Source organism: Oxyura jamaicensis, chromosome Z (genome assembly GCF_011077185.1).
Source record: "Oxyura jamaicensis isolate SHBP4307 breed ruddy duck chromosome Z, BPBGC_Ojam_1.0, whole genome shotgun sequence".
Taxonomy (NCBI): domain Eukaryota; kingdom Metazoa; phylum Chordata; class Aves; order Anseriformes; family Anatidae; genus Oxyura; species Oxyura jamaicensis.
Genome location: NC_048926.1, coordinates 70,188,644 through 70,211,444, shown reverse-complemented (window position 1 = coordinate 70,211,444; position 22,801 = coordinate 70,188,644). Strand labels below are relative to the sequence as shown.

The following is a 22,801-nucleotide window of genomic DNA, read 5'->3' as shown; positions in this document are numbered from 1 at the left end:
GGCTAACTTCTGTTGTGAGCTCTGCAGTGTCTGAAGAGACGAGGGTAGAGGTGCTGGACTAGCTGACAGGTAGAAAACCTTTGTTCAGGGTGAAAAGAGATATATAGTAAAGTGTTACTGCATCTGGGACAGATCCTGAAACACAGTGCTCAGTATGTGTAATTAGGAGTAAGGTTAAAAAGGGTTTCTCCCCCTCTAACAAGAAGATCTTCAGACCCAGTCAGGAAACACATGAAAAAGCATATAGAAGAAAGCAGAAAATACTAGTAGGTGAAGCTGAAACTACCCTTGTGAAAGCCTTGTAGCATTTTAAAATTCTTTTTCTCTTCTTAGTTTCTTAGTCTCACTGAGCTGCTTTACTAAGTGGGTGAATATGCATTTAGAGGAAGAATTTTATTATGAGGAATGTAAAGCAAGTAATCTACCTTTTTTTTTTCTTTCATTTTTTTTTCTTTTTCTTTTTTTTTTCCTCACACTGAAATAATTTGTCCAGAAAAATGTGGATTTTTTTTTTTTTTTTTTTGGAGAGGACAAGTTGATGGAGGATACTAGGGTAATCATCCAGACTAAAATTCTGTCCTTTTCCTTTCTGTTTTTGTGGTATTTGCAGCAGGAGAAGGTAAGAAGAAACAAAAATGAAATGAGGGGATGATTTTTTGAATCCTCAGTGTTCTTTTTAAGATACTGTTCTATCAAGAACTATTGTCCCAGCTGTAGTTAAAATAATTACAGAGCAATTACAGTCTTATGAGGAAAAATGTTGCGATCTACTCAATATGAGTAAGAGAGAGAAGACAGAACTCTTTGGACTGAGAACGCCAGTGCATGTGCATGTGACTATCCTACAAAGCCAACAAGAAATCTAATATGTTTGGAAGGTAAAAGCACCAGGCACTGCTAAGCATTTTCCAGACAGTGGAAGACAGAGTTCCCAGCTCAAAAGTCTTTTCTTCAAAACCAAAAGACTGAGGGGAGAGAATCTGCAATACAGCTAAGAAATGTCACTTTATCTTCCATCTTCCAATTCTGTAATAGTTAAATCCACAAATTAGGCAGAGTAGTAAGACTTTCAAAGGTAATTGAAAAGCCTTGTGATTTTAGGACTTATACTTGCAAGGTTGGGTTCAACACTTAGGTGGTGATCTCACATTGATCAGCAGGGGAAAAGTGAAAAAGGGTTGTCTGACTTTCAGGAAGTCTTCAGTTTCTAAGTGTTGAATGTCCTTTTGAAACAGAATTATGGCTCATAAGCTATTTGGTATACGTCCACGCTGCCAGCTACACTGCAGCACTCAGATACTTGATCTGGCTGTAGTATGGGTAGGAACACAGTTAAAATAAGGACAGACATCTCAATGTTATACTGCAGCTTATTGTGAAAATTTACTGTAGTCAGATAATGATTTCCATTGATTTTCAGTGCTTATGTAGTGTAGCTGAAGATCTGTACTGCCACAGATGCAAACTGATATCTTGTCATTAAACTTGGCAAATCACAGTAACCTACCCACTTTGGGTAAAGGAAGACACTGATAGAAAACATGGGAAATAATTTCTTTATGTACTTACTAATGTTTTAGAGCAGTATCACTCTCTGATTAGCATTTATTTGAATGTCTAAATATAACAAACACACCGTTAAACCTGTACATTTCTGGATGAAGCTACACTGTACAAGGCAAACCTTGTGAAGTTGCAGTGATGCTGCTGTGGTGCGCTGTGTACCTAAGACCTAGCCTTCCCTTCTATGCCCTCCCTCCCACCCTAGACAAATCTTTCAAATCAGTTACATTTTTGGTAGTGATTTCAAACCTCTGAATATAAATTTCCAGAGCACTCCTTTGTGGGTGCATTTTTACACACCTCCCAGACATCCTGCAGTGCAGAAGCAAAACACAGAAAAGAGAAGCATCTATGACTAGATAGTCACATCACTTGGTGTCAAAGGTGCCATCCTTAACATCCCTCTTTGTTTCTTTTAGAAATGGACCATGGAAACACCTCAATAATTAAATTTACTTACTGGGTGTTACAACAATTGGTAACGATGAAGACATTGCACAATAAGCAGGCTGTACTCATTTGTTCTGCTGCTTAACATCACCACTGTGAGAACATCATTGTTTATTACGGCTCACAGGCAGTAATCATTTTACATAACATGAGGATTTTTTTAAATCAATTGCTTTCATGCTTTAGGCTGATGAGAATAATCACCATGCAACAATTATTTACACCTCTACAGATGATACACAACAATTCAGGACACTGCTTTTTAAATGTATATATATATATATATATATACTTCTTGATGGGTGGAGGTGTTGGGGGGGAGTTACAGGTTTTCCTCTTACACATTTCAAGGGATAAAAATAAAAATCCAGATCGTTGTTTTCATTTCCTCTCTGCTGAGAACCCTTATTAAACCAAAAGGTTAACAGTGTTCAATATAGGACACTTTTCAGTTACCACATGAAAGAATTCAAAAAGCTAAAGATTAGATGAAGTATTTGGTAAACAGCTGTGACCTACCAACATGGACATACATGAAATAACTAAATCCAGCAGGCAATGACTTTGTTTGAAGATTTATGTATGAATAATTCACGCTCTATCCATTTTAACTATTAGCAGCTGAAAATACTCCAGCAATCTTTTCAGGAAATAGGAAAAATAAACACAATTCTTCAATGCACACACCTTTCAAGCTGCTAATAGTAGCTGAACATAAATACAGAACTCATACCCAAACGTTTGCACCCAATGTTCAATTTGGCATTAAAAATAATGATATATGAGCTTGTAATTGATACCAAGAGTATTTTTTTTCTTAAATAAAGAAAGCATGCATGAGTTTGAAAAGTACTTAGTTGAAATGATGGTTTGAGAGTAAGTGGGTCAAATGCAGGTCTTCAAGATAAGTTATATTCATAAAGAGGCAGAACTGCCACCCTGGATTTCTAGAGGGTGGACTTTGGCCTGTTTAGGAGATTGATTGGAGGAGTCCCTTGCAAGGTAGTCCTGAAGGGTAGGAGTCCAGGAAGGCTGGGCACTCCTCAAGAAGGAAATCCTAAAGGCACAGGAACAGGCTGTCACCACATGCTGAAAGATGTGCCAGCACGCCAGAAGATCAGTCTGGCTGAACAGAGAGCTGTGGCTGGTGCTCAAGAAGAAAAAGAGGGTTTGTGACCTTTGAAAAGAGGGACAGTCCACTCACAAGGACTACAAAGATGTCATGAGGCTGTGCAGGGAGAAAATTAGAAGGGCCAAAGCCCAACTGGAGCTCAGTCTGACATCTGCTGTTAAAGACAATAATAAAAGTTTTTTATAAATACATAAACAAGAAAAGGGGACTAAGGAGAATCTCCATCCCATATCGGGTGGTGGGGGAAACATAGTGACAAGAGATGAGGAAAAGGCTGAGGTACTTAATCATAATTGCTAGCCAATGGGACATCACAGAAGGAGATGTAGAAACAACACTGAGAAGGTAATAAGTCAAGACTGACTTTGTTGCTAAGCAAGAACAAGTGAAAGAATGTGAAATGAAACCATACGCACAGGTGGAAATTAAACGATATATAGTCTGTATAGCTTTGCAAAATGAAAAGGTGAAGCACCCTAGTGTGTGAACTACTCCTTAGTGGCAATATTTTGAACATACTGGAAGATAATATCTGAGAAACTCAGAAGAGTAACATGGTAGTCATTTTTTGGTGAGAAAAAGGTTCTTTAGGTAGGAGAGAAGAGTAAGGAAATGATGGCATTTAAGGGAAAAAAAAAAAAAAAAAGGCAAGGTCCTCCAAGGGTGTCTTGAATACGCAGATACTGCTGATGACAAAAACGACGAGGAAGTTATCAAATCAGGTCTTTTCTGCAGTGATGATAACCAAGATAAATTGCTTATTATGAAGCAGATCATAGCAACAAGAAATCACAATGAAGTGGCATCACTGCAATATAAATTATTTGCTTAAACCAAAGTAAGGCACAAGCATATTGAAAACTTGATTCTGTATGGCTGGACCAAAGCAATCTCTGGGCAGCTATACAAATGAATGGGTATTTTGCATAGAGAAGCCTGTGCTATCTAATGTACTATCTAATGCTATCTATGCCTGTTGCATAGAGAAGTCTGTGCTATCTAAGCACATGCAAAAGTAGCTACCCACTTACCCTGCTGTGGCCCAAGGTGGTCTGTGTTTCTGATACTACCTCAGTTCTTGGTGCCACAGCTATCATGGCTAGGCCCTGTGTGAGTTCCTGTGCCTCAGTTAATTATAAATGGAAGAGGATATGAAAGGTTGAAAAACAGCTTCTTGCAACTGCTGCTGTGAGTCTGGGTCCACTTTTTTCCCAAAATCTCAAAGCTCAATAGATCAAATCAAATCCTTCTAGTTTTATTACCTGTTCCAGATGGAGAAACGAGTATTCAATATTCAGAGGACAATGTTTTGTACTTCGGTGTGCTGCCAGACAGATGAAAAGCATGATTGAAAGAGGGAGTAATCCTTAAGTACAGAAAGCGTGTAAAGAGGAAATGCAGAAGTTCCACACAAACGGAAGAGCCAAGGCGATCGCCCCCGGGGCAGACGGGCTCTGCAGCGGAGCGGGGGATCGGGACAGGCAGGGCTATTTTCGCGGCATCTAGGCCACTCGAGGCAGCGGAGGAAGCCGCCAGGACCCGGCAGCCCTCGTGAGGGACGCTGACGAGGCGTAGGCGGAGCCAGCAGCGTGCCCTCCCCGGCCGTTCAAAAGCAGCCCCTGGGGAGCGGGAGCGACCAGGCGCGCACCGACCAGGACGGGAAAACGAGCCGGGGTGCGTCATTTTGCGCGGCAGTTCGAGCAGGGAGGGCAGAGCGATCCCCCGCCCCTAAGAACACCTCAGCCGACGGCTTTCGACCACTAGCTAGGCCGCTATGGTCCTCGCTAGGCAGAGAGCTCACGCTAGAAAGTCTGTAGCCACCCAGACAGAGTGCCCGCTCAGAAATGTGGCAGTGCAGGTCTCTGGATGCAGGGAGTGCCAGAGCCTGCTGCTGCCTTCTGTGGGAGGCAGAGATACTGTGTGTGTGAGGTGCAAGCAGGTGGATGACCTGGTCCGCCTGGTGGCAGAGCTCAAGGAGGAGGTGGAGAGGTTGAGGGCCATCAGGGAGTGTGAGCGGGAGATAGACTGGTGGAGCAACTCCCTGCAAGGCCTGAAGGAGAGGCACCGGGGTGAGACTCCCCAGATGGGGGTGGACCCCCTGCCCGGTCACTGTCGGGCAGAGAGAGGGGACCTAGGAGTTGAGGAGGAGTGGAGACAGGTCCCTGCTCGGCATTGCAGGAAACTCCCCCCACCACCTGCCCCACCTTCCCAGGTGCCCATATGCAACAGGTTTGAGGCCCTGGAGCTCGAGAGAGCGGTTGATGAGGGTGTGGCAGAAAAGTTAACCAGGAAGCCCAGGGCAAGGAAGTCTGCTCCACGCCTCAAGACTGCTCCCACCAAGGAGAGAAGGGTGATCGTGGTGGGCGACTCCCTTCTCAGGGGAACAGAGGGCCCTATCTGTCGGCCTGACCCTACCCATAGGGAAGTCTGCTGCCTCCCTGGGGCCAGGGTCAGGGATGTTGCCAGAAAGCTTCCCAGCCTGGTTCGCCCCTCTGATTACTACCCACTACTGATAGTCCAGGCTGGCAGTGATAACATTGATGAGAGAAGCCTATCTAAGCCTATCAAAAGAAGGCTATCAAACGGGACTTCAGGGGGCTGGGATGGTTAGTGGACGGAGTGGGAATACAGGTGGTGTTTTTGTCCATTCCTACAGTGGCTGGGAATGGTTCAGAGAGAACACGAAAAGCCCACCTGATAAACACGTGGCTCAGAGGCTGGTGCCAACACAGAAGTTTTGGGTTCTTTGACCATGGGGTGCTCTACTCAGCACCTGGCCTGATGGCCGCAGATGGGTCCCAACTGTCCACAAGGGGAAAACGGATCCTGGCCCAGGAGCTGGCAGGGCTCACTGAGAAGGCTTTAAACTAGGTAAGAAGGGGGGTGGGGATGAAACAAAGCCTGTTGGAGGTGTGCCAGGGGGAACAGTGGCAAGGCTGGGGGAGAAGGCTAAGGCCCAGCTGAAGTGCATTTACACTAATGCACGCAGCATGGGCAACAAGCAGGAGGAGCTGGAAGCCATTGTGCAGCATGCAGGCTATGACTTGGTTGCCATCACGGAAACGTGGTGGGACCACTCTCATGACTGGAGTGCTGCAATGTCTGGCTACAGGCTCTTCAGAAGGGACAGGCAGCATGGAAGGGGTGGTGGAGTGGCTCTCTATATTAGAGAGTGTTTTGACGTCGTCAAACTTGAGGCTGGGAATGACAAGGTGGAGTCGCTATGGGTTAAGATCAGCGGAAAGGCCAACAAGGGAAGCATCCTGGTGGGGGTCTCTAATAGACCACCAAACCAGGATGAGGAGACGGATGAGGAGTTCTACAGGCAGCTGGCAGAAGTTGCGAAATCGTCAGCGCTTGTTCTTGTGGGGGACTTTAACTTCCCAGACATCTCCTGGAAACACAACACAGCCCAGAGAAAGCAGTCCAGGAGGTTTCTGAAGAGCATGGAAGATAACTTCCTGACGCAGCTGATTGGCGAGCCTACCAGGGGAGGTTCCCCGCTAGACCTTCTGTTCACTAACAGAGAAGGACTGGTGGGAGACGTGCTGGTCGGGGGCTGTCTTGGGCAGAGTGACCACAAAATGGTAGAGTTCTCGATACTCGGCGAAGTCAGGAAGGGGATCAGTAAAACCGCTGTCTTGGACTTCCGGAGGGCTGACTTTGAGCTGTTCAAGACACTGGTTGGCAGAGTCCCTTGGGAGGCGGTTCTGAAAGACAGAGGAGCCCAGGAGGGCTGGGCGCTCTTCAAGAAGGAAATCTTAATGGCTCAGGAGCGGTCTGTGCCCAAAGATGAGCCAGCGTGGAAGAAGACTGGCCTGGCTGAGCAGAGAGCTGTGGCTCGAGCTTAGGAGAAAAAAGAGGGTTTATAATCTTTGGGAAAGAGGACGGGCCACTCAGGGGGACTACAAGGATGCTGCGAGGTGGTGCAGGGATAAAATCAGAAAGGCCAAAGCTCATCTGGAGCTCCATCTGGCCACTGCTGTTAAAGACAACAAAAAATGTTTTTATAAATACATCAATACCAAAAGGAGGACTAAGGAGAATCTTCACCCTTTACTGGATGTGGGGGGAAACTTAGTAACCAGAGATGAGGAAAAAGCTGAGGTGCTTAATGCCTTCTTTGCCTCAGTCTTTAGCAGCAAGACCAGTTGTTCTCTGGACGCCCAGTACCCTGAGCTGGTGTAAGGGGATGGGGAGCAGGATGTGGCCCCCACAATCCACGAGGAAATGGTTGACCTGCTACAGCATTTGGATGTATGCAAGTTGATGGGGCTGGATGGGATCCACCCGACGGTACTGAGAGAACTGGCAGAGGAGCTGGCCAAGCCGCTTTCCGTCATTTTTCGGCAGTCTTGGCTATCGGGGGAGGTCCCACTTGACTGGCGGCTAGCAAATGTGACGCCCATCTACAAGAAGGGCCGGAGGGTAGACCTGGGGAACTATAGGCCTGTCAGTTTGACCTCAGTGCCAGGGAAGCTCATGGAGCAGATTATCTTGGGTGTCGTGATGCGGCAGTTGCAGGGCAAGCAGGCAATCAGGCCTAGTCAGCATGGGTTTATGAAGGGCAGGTCCTGCTTGACGAACCTGATCTCCTTCTATGACAAGGTGACACGCTTAGTGGATGAGGGAAAGGCTGTGGACGTGGTCTACCTTGACTTCAGTGAGGCATTTGACACCGTTCCCCACAGCATTCTCAGGAAACTGGCTGCTCATGGCTTGGACTGGCGTATGCTTTGTTGGGTTAAGAGCTGGCTGGATGGCTGGGCCCAGAGAGTTGTGGTGAATGGAGTCAAATCCAGTTTGAGGCCGGTCACTAGTGGAGTCCCCCAGGGCTCTGTACTGGGACCAGTCCTCTTTAACATCTTTATCGATGTTCTGGATGAGGGGATCGAGTGCACCCTCAGCAAGTTTGCAGATGACACCAAGTTAGGTGCGTGTGTCGATCTGCTCGAGGGTAGGAAGGCTCTGCAGGAGGGTCTGGATAGTCTGGACCGATGGGCCGAGGCCAACTGTATGAAGTTCAACAAGGCCAAGTGCCGGGTCCTGCACCTGGGGCCCAACAACCCCAAACAGAGCTGCAGGCTGGGAGATGTGTGGTTGGAAAGCTGCCTGTCAGAGAAGGACCTGGGAGTATTGGTTGACAGTCGGCTGAATATGAGCCAGCAGTGTGCTCAGGCGGCCAAGAAGGCCAGCAGCATCCTGGCTTGCTTGCATAAGAAACAGCATGGCCAGCAGGTCCAGGGAAGTGATTGTCCCCCTGTACTCGGCTCTGGTGAGGACGCACCTCGAGTACTGCATTCAGTTTTGGGCCCCTTGCTACAAGAAGGACATGGAGGTGCTCGAGCAAGTCCAGAGAAGGGCTATGAAGCTGGTGAAGGGTCTGGAGAACAAGTCTTACGAGGAGCGGCTGAGGGAGCTGGAACTATTTATCCTGGAGAAGAGGAGGCTCAGGGGCGACCTTATTGCACTCTACAGGTACCTGAAAGGAAGCTGTAGCGAGGTGGGGGTTGGTCTATTCTCCCATGTGCCTGGTAACAGGACGAGGGGGAATGGGCTAAAGTTGCGCCAGGGGAGGTTTAGGTTGGATATTAGGCAGAACTTCTTTACTGAATGGATTGTTAGGCACTGGAATAGGCTGCCCAGGGAAGTGGTTGAGTCACCATCCCTGGAGGTCTTTAAAAGACGTTTAGATGTAGAGCTTAGGGATATGGTTTAGTGGAAGATTTGTTAGCGTTAGGTAGGAGGTTGGACTTGGTGATCTTGGAGGTCTCTTCCAACCTAGACTATTCTGTGATTCTGTGATCACAACTATGGTACTGTACTTCTCTCAGTGACATTGACCCTATCACTGATGTGTGTTCATGGCACCTGTTGGCTAATGTTATCGTGTTTGTTCAGATACCAAGTAGTTCAGTCCTTCTGTAGAGCCAGTCAGTTTTTCCTCCCCTTTTTTGCCACACCTGATTAGGCTTGTGTGAGAGAAGTAAATCCAGTCTTATGCAATGCTAGACAATTACCATCACATAAGAAAGATGATCACCTATCACAGAAAATCCATAAAAGGATGATATCAGGGGTTCTATACTTAAGCCATTTGGCAGAACCGTATCTTATTGTAATCTACCTGGCGCCAACAGCCTTCTGTTCGTATTGAGGCAGTCAGTCACAGAGAGCTAAAGCTCCATTCTCCTGATCCAGGGCCAGAGAGCAGCAGGATACTGCTTCTGAGCAGAGCAACTGCTGAACCCAACAGGTCTTTTTAGAAAACAGACAAGACGGAGGAGCTGCGAAGACTGAAGAATATTTACACTGTGCTTTCACTAGAGCACCAAGTGGCATAAATGGCCAAGTATTTGAGATTTTAAATAAATAAGTCATTCTGAAAACCCTGTGCCATAGGCTGTGTCTGACTAGAGGCTTCTTTGGCAGGCCAGTAATTCCAGTCTGTGCTCCACTAAATGAGGCACAGAAGCTTCCTCCTCACCTCTACAGCTTCTCAGCTTAAGAGTTGTATTAAGTCAAATGCAAGCACAGAAGGAATGCTAAGGAGTAACAAAAGAGATTAGCAATTCCGGACTATATTCACAATTTAATCAGTAGTAATGGAAAGTGATATATAGAGTGTAAGAGTGTCATTTCCATCATGGAAATGACAGCACAGGTTTCTCTTTTAAACCAACACCATGTACTTCTACATCAGAGTACACCATTTTCATTCAAAACACACAGACAAAACCAACCAACCAACCACCACCAACAAAAACAGACAAGACTTTAGCTCTTCTAATAGTGGAAATTGAAATGGTTTTATAAGAAATGGATATCTTTTTATCAGAGACAAAACAAACAAAAAAAGCAAAGAACACTTTTGAAAATGTGCCATTAATACTATTCATCTCTGAAATTTTCAAAACACAACTATGTCTGTGTAAATGTGTGATGCCTTATGTATAATGATGCAGATAATGTGCTAAAAAAATAAAGCCTTGAAACAGAAAGCTTAATGTTACCATACTAAGATGTACACTGGAACAACTAATTCATTTGTTTTACTTATAGCTTGATAATAAGCAGGTACTGCATGGACTCTGGAAGTTCATGACCAGTGTTGAAATGCTCTGAGCATAGACCCTTCCATTAAAATTCTTGTTGAGCAGTCATTGTTTGTGTCTTATGCTCCTAAGGCAACATATTCTCTATTCAGAAAACAAAAACAAAAATGTTGGCAAAACATAACTCTTTCATCTTTATTTTATGGGGTTTAGCAGCGAGCCCAAGGTAAGATAAATGATTCTTTCAAGGTCCTGAAGGAAATATTTGGGCAAAGAAATATGTATTTTCAAAATTCCAGCACTTTGTGCTAATCACTGACAACTCTTCTTTATCATTAATCAAGTGCTGCTCTGCTCTTACAATGAGTAGTTCTTTGGTATTCTGGAGAAAAGATAAGTTTAATATCCCTAATCTTTAAAAACTGATGGCCTTTGTAAGCCCCAAACTCCTCTTTAGCTTTGCCCCAATTTAAAAATAACAAAAGCATATGGCCAGTGAGTTGTGATCAGTGAATTTGTCCTGACAGACGTTGCATTTTTCTTCTAATTTGCTCTTAAGAGACACTCACATAGATGGACTGAAGAAGCCTTACGTGAGCCAGCAGGACTTTGTAACACAGACTTTGAACTAGTGGATTTTACTGCAAAAATCAAACTATTTCTTAATATTTGATCCAAAAAATTCTCCGAAAGGACATAATCTCAATTAGTCATAAGGCAAGTGTTCTCTTAGCTCCTAAGTGAGCCAACCGGGAAAATGAAAAGTGCTTTCCCCTTTATTTATTTATTTGTGTATTTGGGCAGTACTTGCAAAGCTTTTAAGACACCTCAGGTTGAATCTTGAGACTGACAAAGTTCATTCATAAAAAGACTGCAGTGCAGGTGGAAAAAGGACTTCTGACCACTGCCTGAAACACATACATTTTATATTGATTGCACAATACAGTCATTTTCTGTTGGACCATGTAGAAAACATTTTAGCAATGTTTTCCAGTCAGCTGTTCTAAGCATATACAGTGGTATGCATTTACATTGTATGCATTTGTACACATTGCAGTAACATATAGCTAAAAATATCTCTGCAAGCTTTTACTGACTATTAGTTACACCTGTTTGCTAATTCTTTCTATAATAATGGAGAATATTCACAGTTGACGTTGTCAGCTTGGTGAAGGTATATTCATGTATCTCTTTTTAACAAGCTGTTGTATATCCAAAACTTCTAAACTGGGACTTTTTGATCCTAGTTCTGGTTCAAACACCTTAGAATTATATGTCTGTGAACTGCAATTGCTAAAGACACAGCTATTTTAAAACATAGCATGATATCTGCTGTTTGTGACATTCCCTGAAAATTCTCCTCAGTCCTGCAGAGGATGGGCAAGCAGCAGCAAACGTATCATAAGCAGAGCAAAGGTGTCTGCGGTAAGTTTCCATCCAAAAATGCAGAAGGATTATGGTCAGAGTGAATTCAGATTCTACTGGCGTTGGAGCTTTATTTGTCTGATTAAATTCGATGTTTTCCCAGTGTGACAGAGACACCCCAAAAAGCATCTAGTAGCAAACAAGGACAAAAAACCCACAGGGCAATGGAGAACAGCTACTGTGCCACTGCTTATCAGATCAAGGCTTTACAGAACCTCACCAACTACCTCTTCTTAATTCTAGTAACAAATTCATAATGAAAACTCACCTACACTAGAAAAATAACCAGTAGGGAAATCAGAGGATGCACTTTGTACTTTTCCCTGAAGTCTTTAGGAGCCAGAATGGGAATGAAAGAACAAACAACACCATGTTCACCAGGAATCTTAAATAATAGTCTCAACAAGTTACATGCATCAAACATCTTCAGAATTCCAGATCATCTATAAACACAGTAATGTTCAAATACTGTATCCATATTTTTTATACCTCCTGGACCTACTGTTTTTCCTGTTGAAACATCTATATTTTTACTCAGTGGCTATAAAGGGAAAAAATATGGCTCTTCTTAGTAATAACAGAGGTTACTTTAAAAATTTCACAGATCTTTTTGGTGTGTTAAAAATCACAGAATACTATATACCATGTATCATGAGATGTTGTTAGAAATATTTTTTTTGACCTTCAACTGTAGCACTTCTTAAATTTTCTAAGGTAGCTGGAAGCTTCTCCTGGAAACTTCCCCATACTGCTTTCTCATTTACGAATTTTTGTTATCAAGCCAGATTGATTCTTTAAAAGTGAGCTGAATTTCTTTATTTCCCAGCTGGATAGCATATACATTCAGTAACCACAATTAACTTTTTTTTTTTTTTTTTTTTGGTTTTTGGTGTAAAAAAGAAAGGCAGTGACCTGTAGCTGTAGACAAGAAATAGCAGAGATAGAAAAGCCTTCCTAGAGAAAAATTACATGCTTATTTCTTAAAGTGTTTGTATTAATCTTGTCAGTCTACTGTCATGCAATTATTATTAATGCAATCATTAATAGTAAGTTTTTTTTTTGTTGTTGTTGTTCAGACAGTATTTGATACACTAACTAAAACAATGTCATGTTTCTGAAAAAAGAACATTATCATGTGACAGATATTTTTAATTTTTATCAGAATTCCTTCTTTTCATGTTAGCCTGCAAAGTAGAGAATTTTTTTAATGAACTCTGACATCTAGCCTGATAATTATATATTTGGATAAAACACTCTCCTTCTGAAGTTTGAAGGTGGAGATCCATGCAATAATATATACGTGTGTGTGTATACATGCACATATATGCAAGACCTGCAGAACCTAATAAGAAAGACATATAAAATATAACGTAATAGACATCTGCTTCCAGGATTCTACATGGAGCTCTAGGCCCCACAGGCAAGCTACTGAAGTGCTCTAAAAAGCAGACAGTAGAAAAAGCTAGGAGATACCAATGGATAGTTAAAAAAAAATATCTTAAGACATTTCTCAAGGTATTTCTTAAGTAATTGCCCAATTTTTGCTCTTTGGTACTTTTTTTTTTTTTTTTTTTTTTTTTTTCCTAAAGTATCTTTGCTAAAGTATCTTGTACAGTACAAGGCACTTTTTCCCCTTTCAATTGCAGTGTGTTCAAACTAACCTCTTGCTTTAACAAGCACTTGCTTTATGTTGTTTGTATGGTGTGTGTTACTAAAATGAACGCCTTCACCATGGAACTATTACGGTGTGCACACTTCTCCCTCTATGCTCTCCCTACAGCTCCTCTCAGTCTCCACTGTCACAGTGCTGTGACACCAAAGGATGCTCTCTGCAATTACCACACCTGCAGGAAACAATGGCTCTCATCCTTTCCCTCTCTCCTTCTCCTTGCCAGAATCAGCAATTACACAGTGTGCTACTTTGAATAACATTGTGAAGATGGCTCTAATTAAAGTGATGAAGTTAACTTTCCCCACAGCAGCCCAGTACAGTGCTGTGCTCTGCACTTGCATCTAGAACAGCACTGGTATCACACCAGTGTTGTGTCTGCTGCAGAGCAGTGCTGGAGCAGCATCAGGACTCTCTCCAAAGTCCCCCAAAGCCAGTAGACTGAGGGTGGGCAAGCGCTGGGGAGGAGACATCAACCAGGGCAGCCAACCTGAACCAGCCAAAGAGATATTCCATGCAACATGGTGTCACACTCAGCAATAAAAGGTGGGAAGGAGGAAGGAGAAGGAGGGCTCTTGTCATGAAGGCATCTGTCCTCCTGAACAATTGCTATGTGTGTTGAGGCTCTGCTTCCTAGGACATGGACGAACATCGCTCATTGATGGGAAGTTGAGACTCTCTGTGTGTGTTTCCACGTGGCCTTTGCTTGATTTTCTCTTTATTTTCCCTTTAATTAAATTATCCTTATCTCAATCCACAAGCCTTTTCATATGGCTCAGCAGCACAGTGAAAAATAGAAAATAAGAAGAAAAAAAGTATGTTTGTGTAGGTCTTCGGGGCTGTGTGTGGTTTTGGCCCAGAGGTTTCTACAAAAAAACATTATTTATCCCTCTCCCCATTGAGATTTCAGAGCTTATATGGGCAGCTGTCAGACAACCCTACCACTGGAAAGTCCTTGTTCACAGACCTGAGTGATCACATTGTCCCACACGATGTCTTCTCCACCAAAAAAAAATATTTGACTCATAGCACATATCCAGGGTACAGAAAGCTTCTGGGATTTGGCTTGTGGCATATGGAGAATGAATAGCTGAATCCCAAATATGCCTCGTAATGCCAATGAGTGCAATCATGTACTGGTTTGCAAATACATAAGCCGTAGTAGCATGCACACGGATAAGGACTTTTGTAAATAGGAGCATTACTGAACTCAACAAGATGGCATGATTGGAAAATTCACAGCTTCCCACTATCTGTAATGAAGTGTAGCATTACGTGTATAATCTAAGAGAAGCTTGTGAAATGTATCAGAGAACATAAAAGGATGAGGGAGGGAGGATATACTCAGCTTATTACACAATAGTGTCAGCTGGGAAAAAAAGAAAAAAAAAGATGTGCTAGAAAAATGCACTGGGAAATCAGTGCTCGTTATTATTTCATTTCCTTTTGAAGTTATCTTCCCATGCAGAGCATCAGAGACCTGCACGACTAGTAAAAACTGCCTTCCAGAATCTCATTATTGTATAAGAAAATAGATTTTAATTTCTAGTGAGATGGAACTTCGGGGGTTGTGGTTTTTATTTTTCCATGGACCTGTTGAATAAGAAGAAGAGGGGGAACACATTTTCCTGTTTGTTTTCATGCTTTTTCAGCTCCTGATCTTTTTTAATCTACCTGTAAAATGTGGAAAGAAATAAGCCTAGTTTGACAATACTGGAGGAGTCTAGGAATAATTTGCTGGTCATTAGGAAAACTTTCCACAAAGATCAAGTGACAGCACTGGAAATCCAAAGGGGGAGGCATGTAATATCAGTGTTGAACTTTAAGCCAAAGAATTGGCTTTACTGAACTAACACACCTCCTGCAGATGAGTCCTGATCTCATCAAAGACGATCCACCCTCCTGCTTTGCAGCCTGCAGAAGCCCCGTGAGGAGCCATATGCTGCTGCTGCTGCTCCTCCAGGAGGTTGTTTCCAATGTCTGTAAGCAGCTCTGGGGCAGAGGCTTAACCTCCTCACACCTTTCATATGGCTGCCCCCGCTACAGAGTGGAGATAACAGGGCTCCTTATGACTTTTATCTGACCCCCTAGTAAAGGCTTGTATGCCCATGTAATGATTTTACTTGGGTGGGCGGCTGAGCTTCACCACAACTGCTCTCTCACCCCCCCTCCTCAAAGAGGAGCGGGGAGAAAATACGATGAAAAGGGCTCAAGGGTTGAGATAAGGACAGGGAGATTGCACAGTAATTATTGTGATGGGCAAAACAGACTCAGCATAGGGAGATAGTAAGATTTATTGCTTATTACTAACAAGCTAGAGAAGCGAGAAACCAAAAGCACCTTCCCCCCCATCCACCCTCTTCCACCTCCTCTCCGAGTGGCACAGGGGATCCGTGGAATGGGGGTTATGGTCAGTCTATAGTGCTTCTTCTCTGCTGTTCCTTCTCAGTTACTCTCGTCCCCTGTGCTGTGGAGTCCCTCCCATGGGATGCAGCCCTTGCTGAACTGATCTGATGTGGGCTTCCCACAGGCAGCAGCTCTTCAAGAACTGCTCCAGAACTGCAGGGGTCTTCCACAGGCCGCAGCCTCCATTGGTGCAGGTCCACCTGCTCCACCGTGGTCTCCTTCATGGGCTGCACCATGGAACCCTGCTCCACCGTGGTACTCCATGGGCTGCAGGGAGACATCCTGCTTCACCATGGTCCTCACCACAGGCCACAGGGGACTTCTGCTCTGGTGCCTGGAGCACCTCTCCCCCTCCTTCTTCACTGACCTTGGCACCTGCAAGGCTGTTTCTCACTCCTCTCACTCTCCCAGCTGCTGTGTGGCGCAGCGTTTTTTTTTCCCCTTTCTTAAATATGCTCTCACAGAGGTGCAAAACAACATCACTTATTGGCTCAGTTCTGGTCAGCAGCATGGCCCTTACCAAACATGGGGCAGCTTCTAGATCCTTCTCACAGAAGCCACCCCTATGGCCCCCTGCTATCAGAACCTTGCCAAGTAAACCCACTACAGCCCATCTAGATTATTCTTATTGCTGTATACTTATAGTATAACATGTTATATTGTTATTTCTATATGCTTTTATTGTTGTTACTATATGCTTCTACACCACTTCCTTTCTTATTTACCATCAGTGCTCCATTGTTCTTTTTTTTTTTTTTTTTTTTTTTCTGGGAATCAATAGCAAGACAAAATTTCTGCTACGACTGAGAGAAATTCAGTACATAGTAGCTACTATGGATAGCTGCAGCCAGTTAGGTCCCGTGTGGCTACAGGTAGCATTCACTTTTGATTAATGTGCCTCTAGAATGAAATGAAATGTGAAGAAATATCCCTGGCAATGAGGCTAGGTAGTGCAAAGGACAGTGATGCTAACAGATGTTATCGGTTGTGTAATAACCTGAGAACAATTCAGATCTTAGCCAGTTCTCAGCTGCACTCTGCAGCCATTGACACCTTTACATGTCACATTCATGGAAAATAGTGAGCGCTGGTGACCAAATAAAAGGTGATTTTGGTCTCAGTTCTGTGTCACGCCAGGACTAAATTCTACATGATTCGACCAAATTCAGTCAAAAGGAACAGAGGCCAGTGAGAGTTAAAATTGGAGAGGAGCCCTAGTGAAGCCCTGTATATACCCCATAAATATACTACAGCCACAGCTCTACGTGCTAGGTGCAGATGGTTAGCAGATAGACAACTCCTTTCCTGATTTGTGCCTGTAACTGTCTCACTCCTTCACCTTTCTGCTTCTTCTTGGGACCTCACACAGAGTACCTAGTCTACAGAGCTTCCCTTGGGGAGATTCTACCACAGGTGCCATTAAAGTCTGTTTACAGACAGAGCCCTCCTGAGTCATAGGATCAGGTGGGCACTGCAGCTTGTTTTTAACAGGTATAATATGTATAATATATATATATAATTTTATATATATACATACATAAATATATATATATATTTCCAGTGATAGTGGGCAGAATCTCAAAACACCTCAGCTTCAGTCCCAATCTGATTTTTGAATGTTTGTATTGGGCAGTCTGATGTCATTTGTAAGATGGGAGCAACAGCAGCATTACCAGTTCTCTGATGCTTGGATGTCTGGATGTTGGATAAACTGACATTCCTTTGTCTCAAGCAGAAAGTCTTCTGTTTGTCAATATTCCTAGGACATTGATATTCTGAATTTAAATAACACGGACTTGTCAGGATGAAAGAAAATACTTTGAAGAAATAAGATTTACTCACAGTTTTATATAGTTCCTTACGTCTGGACAAGAATAGACCAAGTCAAACCCTAAATCTTCAACCCCGGTCTTAGTGAGTTGAGAAGGTATGGTGCAACCACCAACTTAATACTGGAAGTATGTCTTCTGAATAATAAAGAAGACCCAAACTATCTCCAGAAACCTGTGTAGATATTCAAACTTGTAGGCAATTTAGGCACACTACTGCTTCTTTATTTCTCTCATTAAAAAAAATCAACCATATTCTTAAGCTGCAATTCCTTGTGTCATCTTTCCCTCCAAGGTATTGTACCTTACATACTGGAAATAGTGAAATGTATTTTACCCACTTTAAAATTTCAAGAATATGATCATTAAAATCAAGCATCTCTGAGAACTAATGTTTTGGTTAGTTGAACTTTTCTGACATGTAGTCCCCCAGGTCTCATGCTAAAAGTTCAGGAAAATTCACCATGCAGTGAATATATTATTCCTTAAAAACACCAGGACAAAAACAAAGACACTCCTGTTCTGAGCTTACTGTCATGTTTCATTTAATAATAATTTTTCCATTCGTGCTTCTGTGATGCCAGGCTGCTTCAGAAATAATTTGTTTCAAACTCTGAGATACTCTTACCATATGTAAGGTACATTTCTTGGTAGGGCAAATGAAATGGTCTGCAATTTTTTAAAAGTTCTTTTGATTCCTAAGATAACATAGGCATAAACCCTCCATAAGGAATCTTATAGACACATACAAGCCTACTTTTTATTCAGTTTTCCATAAAAATCAAAGCCAGCATAGGACATTTGGAAAGAGAAATATTTACCCTCATTTTAACATCTAAACCCTTATTTCATTTAGAAGAAAAGAAGACTGTGAAGAAAACCATTATTTGAATGACATACAAGGTTTAAGGTTGCCAGTGAACCTCCTTCTTGTTAGGCACGTGTTATGACAGCCTTTAAACATGTAATACTTTTCTTACCAAGAACTTTGACCACTCAGTAAACAAGCAAAAAACGCTTCCTTTAAGAGGATCTATTCCATGTTTTGCTTTGAATTCAATCCTTTGGAGAAAGTAAATGTCCCTGTAGACCTCTAAATTTCAGAGTGGCTATGGAAGGATACAGCATAAATATTTAGAAGTCATTTGTCCTGGTTTGGTGCTGTGAATTAACTCAAAATGAGTGTATTTAACAACAACCTTAATGCTTAGGAAGTGAATATTTCTAACAGACTTGAAAGGGAGAAAAATACTTTTTTTTTTTTTTTTTTTTTTTTTTTTTTTTTTTTCAGTTCAGGATAAATGCAAAAATATTTGTTATAAACCTGTGGACTTTAAGGCAGATCTTCTGTTTCCCAGTTCTGTGTCAGGTATGAGACTGCAAATCTGGGAGCTCTGAATGGCAAATCAGTGCTCAAGCCTCCTTGTAAAACTTCTCTGACTTTCTTAATTTAGATTTTTCCAAGATGAATTACTGTTATCAAATTCAGCCAATTTTCATGATTCATTTATCATTTCCAAGAATTTTATATATATATATATACATATATATACATATATATATATATATATTTTTTTTTTTCTCTACATCATCATAATTTCTTTAAACCAGCAAACAAGTTCTGAGAAATTCAGCCTCCACACTCTCTCACATGAGGACTGTACCATTAATTCTTCTGGACACTTCTCTGAATAATTTGAAGCAACTTCCTGATAGGTCTTCTGAGAGAGCTCAGAAAGCAGGAGGAAGAAAGTGCTTCCATTTCTGAGGGACACTTGGTTATTGGACTTTGACTTTAGCTTTGGGTTTTCATATTTCTACAGCACTTTGTTTTCTTCCCTCATGCCTCCCCTAAATCCTTGAATTGCAAAAATTATATATTGAAGAGATGAGAAAAACTATTTTATTTTATTTTTTTTTCTATCTAAAGGTAATATATGGTATGCAGGTGTGTAAAACCATACAGGTTTAGAATTAAAAATTCATTTATACTTTGGCAATTATCCTAGGGAGCAAGGGAGTCCCACCATTATAACTAAGGACAGGGTTTGGTTCAAATTCAGATTCCATGTTCTAAAAAACCAATCTTTTTACAATTACATTTTTGAGAAACAAGGAAACTTGCCAAGGTTTTCAATGGGATGCATATATCTCATTTGAAGTTCAGTTCATTTTGGAGAATCACAGTGGACATCTTTATGGAAACAAGCAGGTACCAAACACAGAAAATGATGGAGAAGTTTGTAGGCAGGCTAGAGGGCCTGCCTAGAGTACTGAGCAATGCTAGTGCAAAACATGAGGATTATGTCCTGTCCTTTTGCAGTATTGTAGGCTCCCCAGGTGAAGTTAACTAAGATCAGAGGAGGAGTTGTCTCTGTTTTCTGAATCAGAACAAGAAGTACACATGGCCATGAAAATGGGCAGATGGGAGAGATCCCTCTCTCCAAGCCTGCTTCTCCATCTACTTGTCAGGTGGGCGAGGAGTGTGTGGGTAAAATGGGGCTGAATGAATGTAATTCAAACTTCTCAAGTTCACCTGGTAGACTGCTTCTCCATTTTTCTATAGTATGGAGAATGTATTTCCTAAACTGCAGCAAACCGCAGTAAATGAAGAGAGACTCAGCAATGCTCTGAAATTACAGATTTTGCAGGTCCTTGGACATTTCATTTTCGTCCACTGACATTTCAATTGTAAAAGTAGAACAAGCTTACAAATGGTGTGGGTGTATGTGTATGTGTGTGTGTGTGTAGGAGGGAGAGAACAACTTTAATCAATAATTTTTAAAAGCTGGAAAAGAACAGAACATTTTGAATGATAACAAGTGCTCTTTGCAGCTGCAGGGAGGAATTACATGAACAGTGACTTTCCTTCTGGGGTTGCAAGCAAGGCTAATAAAGGGCATGCTCACTGGTCAGGAAACAGTAGCAAATTGACTGCATGACACTGCTGGAAGCACTGCTCCTCTGCAGTGTGTGGGGCTTGCAGAAAGGACCAGGAAGCTGGCAGTTCACAAACTAAGCCCTGCTTGCTGGCAGAGTTCCTAAGCTCATTTCCCCAACCCTGGGAAGTCCCTTCCCCTACCACCCACCCAGGACACAGCTTCAGGATTTCTGCACTCCAAAGACTGCTTTGAGGGAGACCTTGACTGTCCTTCCACCTGCTCCCTCTCTGAAAGGAAGCAAACTATTACAACACAAACAAAATTCCTGCAGGAAGCAAGTCAGCACAACGTGACTATGAAATGGAAGGACTACATCAAGATAACTGTACACGTGAGTGGTTGTTACACTCTGATGAGTCTGCATCCTTGAGATGACCAGTGAGACATTACTGATAGTGCAAAACCGCACTAATCTAGCCTTGAAATATGATGCACACATTCATTGGCAGGTCTAAGTCTGTCCTAGTGAGCCTGACGATACTGCCTCAACAATAATGCCCTGTTCAAGTCACAGACTGAAGTAACACCCTTTCACAAATTTGAAAAACAAACAAACAAACAAAACAAACAAACAAAAAAGCAAACACATCAAAAACCCACAGAACCCAGGCGCTTCAGGTTGAAGGCACCTATAGTATCCACTTCCCACATCCATTCTCACAAAACGACATCTGCCAGTTCTGCACTACAGAAGTGGGGTATGAGGAAATGGCTTGTATGGAGATAAAAATATGGGTACATGATATGATTCAGAACTTTCTGCTAGATCTTGAAGGAGGTCTATCCCACCACTATCCAGCAGTTTTTACCTTTTAACCTTTAGGTGTACCAAACAAATTTCAAGAGCAAGTTCCTTGAAGAGGTTGCCTGTTGTTATATGTGTGACACACTGTGCAGTATAGGAGACAATTAATTTTCATTGGGAACCTGATGACAAATTATAAATAATATTACTTTCATGAATAAACTATTGTTAATCATAAAAAGATTAACACTGTATCGCATGTGGAGAAATGTACTGTTGGAGTATCCAGACTTTCTCACTGATTAGCTGTAGAGGGAAAAGTTTTATGCCTTTTTAGGTTTCACAAACACTAGAGATTTCCAAGCACACGTTTTTCCCATATTTCAGACACGTGGGGTGCTATTCAAAAAGTGTGGTCTTTATAAAATCTGCTGTTTATTTCCACATATAAGAGAACAACTTACCAGACACAAAACCTATGCCTATAAAGATCAGTCTGATACAGGTTGATTGTGCTATTTCTGAACACTTACACTGTATTTCATATTTGTCAATTGATGTTGTTTCCATATCCTTCTTCTTACTGCATATAACATTTTAATAGTGACCAGGTTTTCATGCTTATTTCATATTTTTCTATAAGAAGAAAAAAAATCTTTTTAATATCTATACTTTATTTTCAGAACTTGTAAAACTTGAATAAATCAAACTGAAAATTCTGAATTCAGATTACACTACTTTGTTTTCTTTTTCTAACTCTTCATTGTAGGTCATTACAGCTTTGTTAGGTAAAGAATGTCACTGAAATCACAACATTTTTGAGCATCCTGAGGAAGCTTAGATTATTACAGAAGACTCATCCTCCATCCATTTAACACTGTATTGGAGACCTTATCCATGGGTATTACTACTAAGCATTCTCTTACAAGTAAGTAATTATTCATATGAGTAAAGAGTAAACTAAAATATAGGTGTTTTATAATAACAAAGAGGTAGTCAAATACTTTTCTAGGGGTACCATCAGTGTCAGCTTTTCATTACACCCTCTCTTTTAAACTTTACTCTGTAAACTGTTCATTCACATGTATTTTACAGCACTGAGCATTTTCAGACATGATCTTCAGATATACCACTGATATTTTCTGAAAATTTTGTCTCCAATATCAGAGCTTTGTAAAAAGGGTAAGCACTTCTGTGAGAACTTTTTTTTGAAAACAAAGCTTTCTGGGAAAATTTTCATAGTAGTTCAAATCCCCTCCAATATTTTTTTCAGACATTATCATGAACCCTAAAAATGCATAGGGCTTTTCCCCTATCATGAACCCTAAAAAAGCATAGGGCTTTTCCTCACCTATAGTTTCTATGACTCCATTGTGCAAAGCAAACAAGAGAGAAAACATTCCCCACAGTGTTGTTTTTGCTCTTTTTTTTTTTTTTTTTTTTTAATCCCAGAAGGGTCCTCTAGAACTGAGTAAGTTAACACTATGTCAGCCCACATCAGAGCAAAGCTGCGTGATAAGGAACCTGTATATAGGTTCAGTACTGTAAGCAAGGAAGATGTATAAGCACGGAGCTCTGTATGGGC

General features: G+C 41.9%; 1 protein-coding gene across 11 annotated transcripts in view; it reads right to left on the bottom strand.

Moving 5' to 3' along the window:
* The window catches only part of LINGO2 (leucine rich repeat and Ig domain containing 2), a 673,216-nt gene that overhangs the window by 134,361 nt on the left and 516,054 nt on the right, over window positions 1-22,801 (bottom strand). The gene's annotated exons all lie outside the window — the stretch shown is intronic.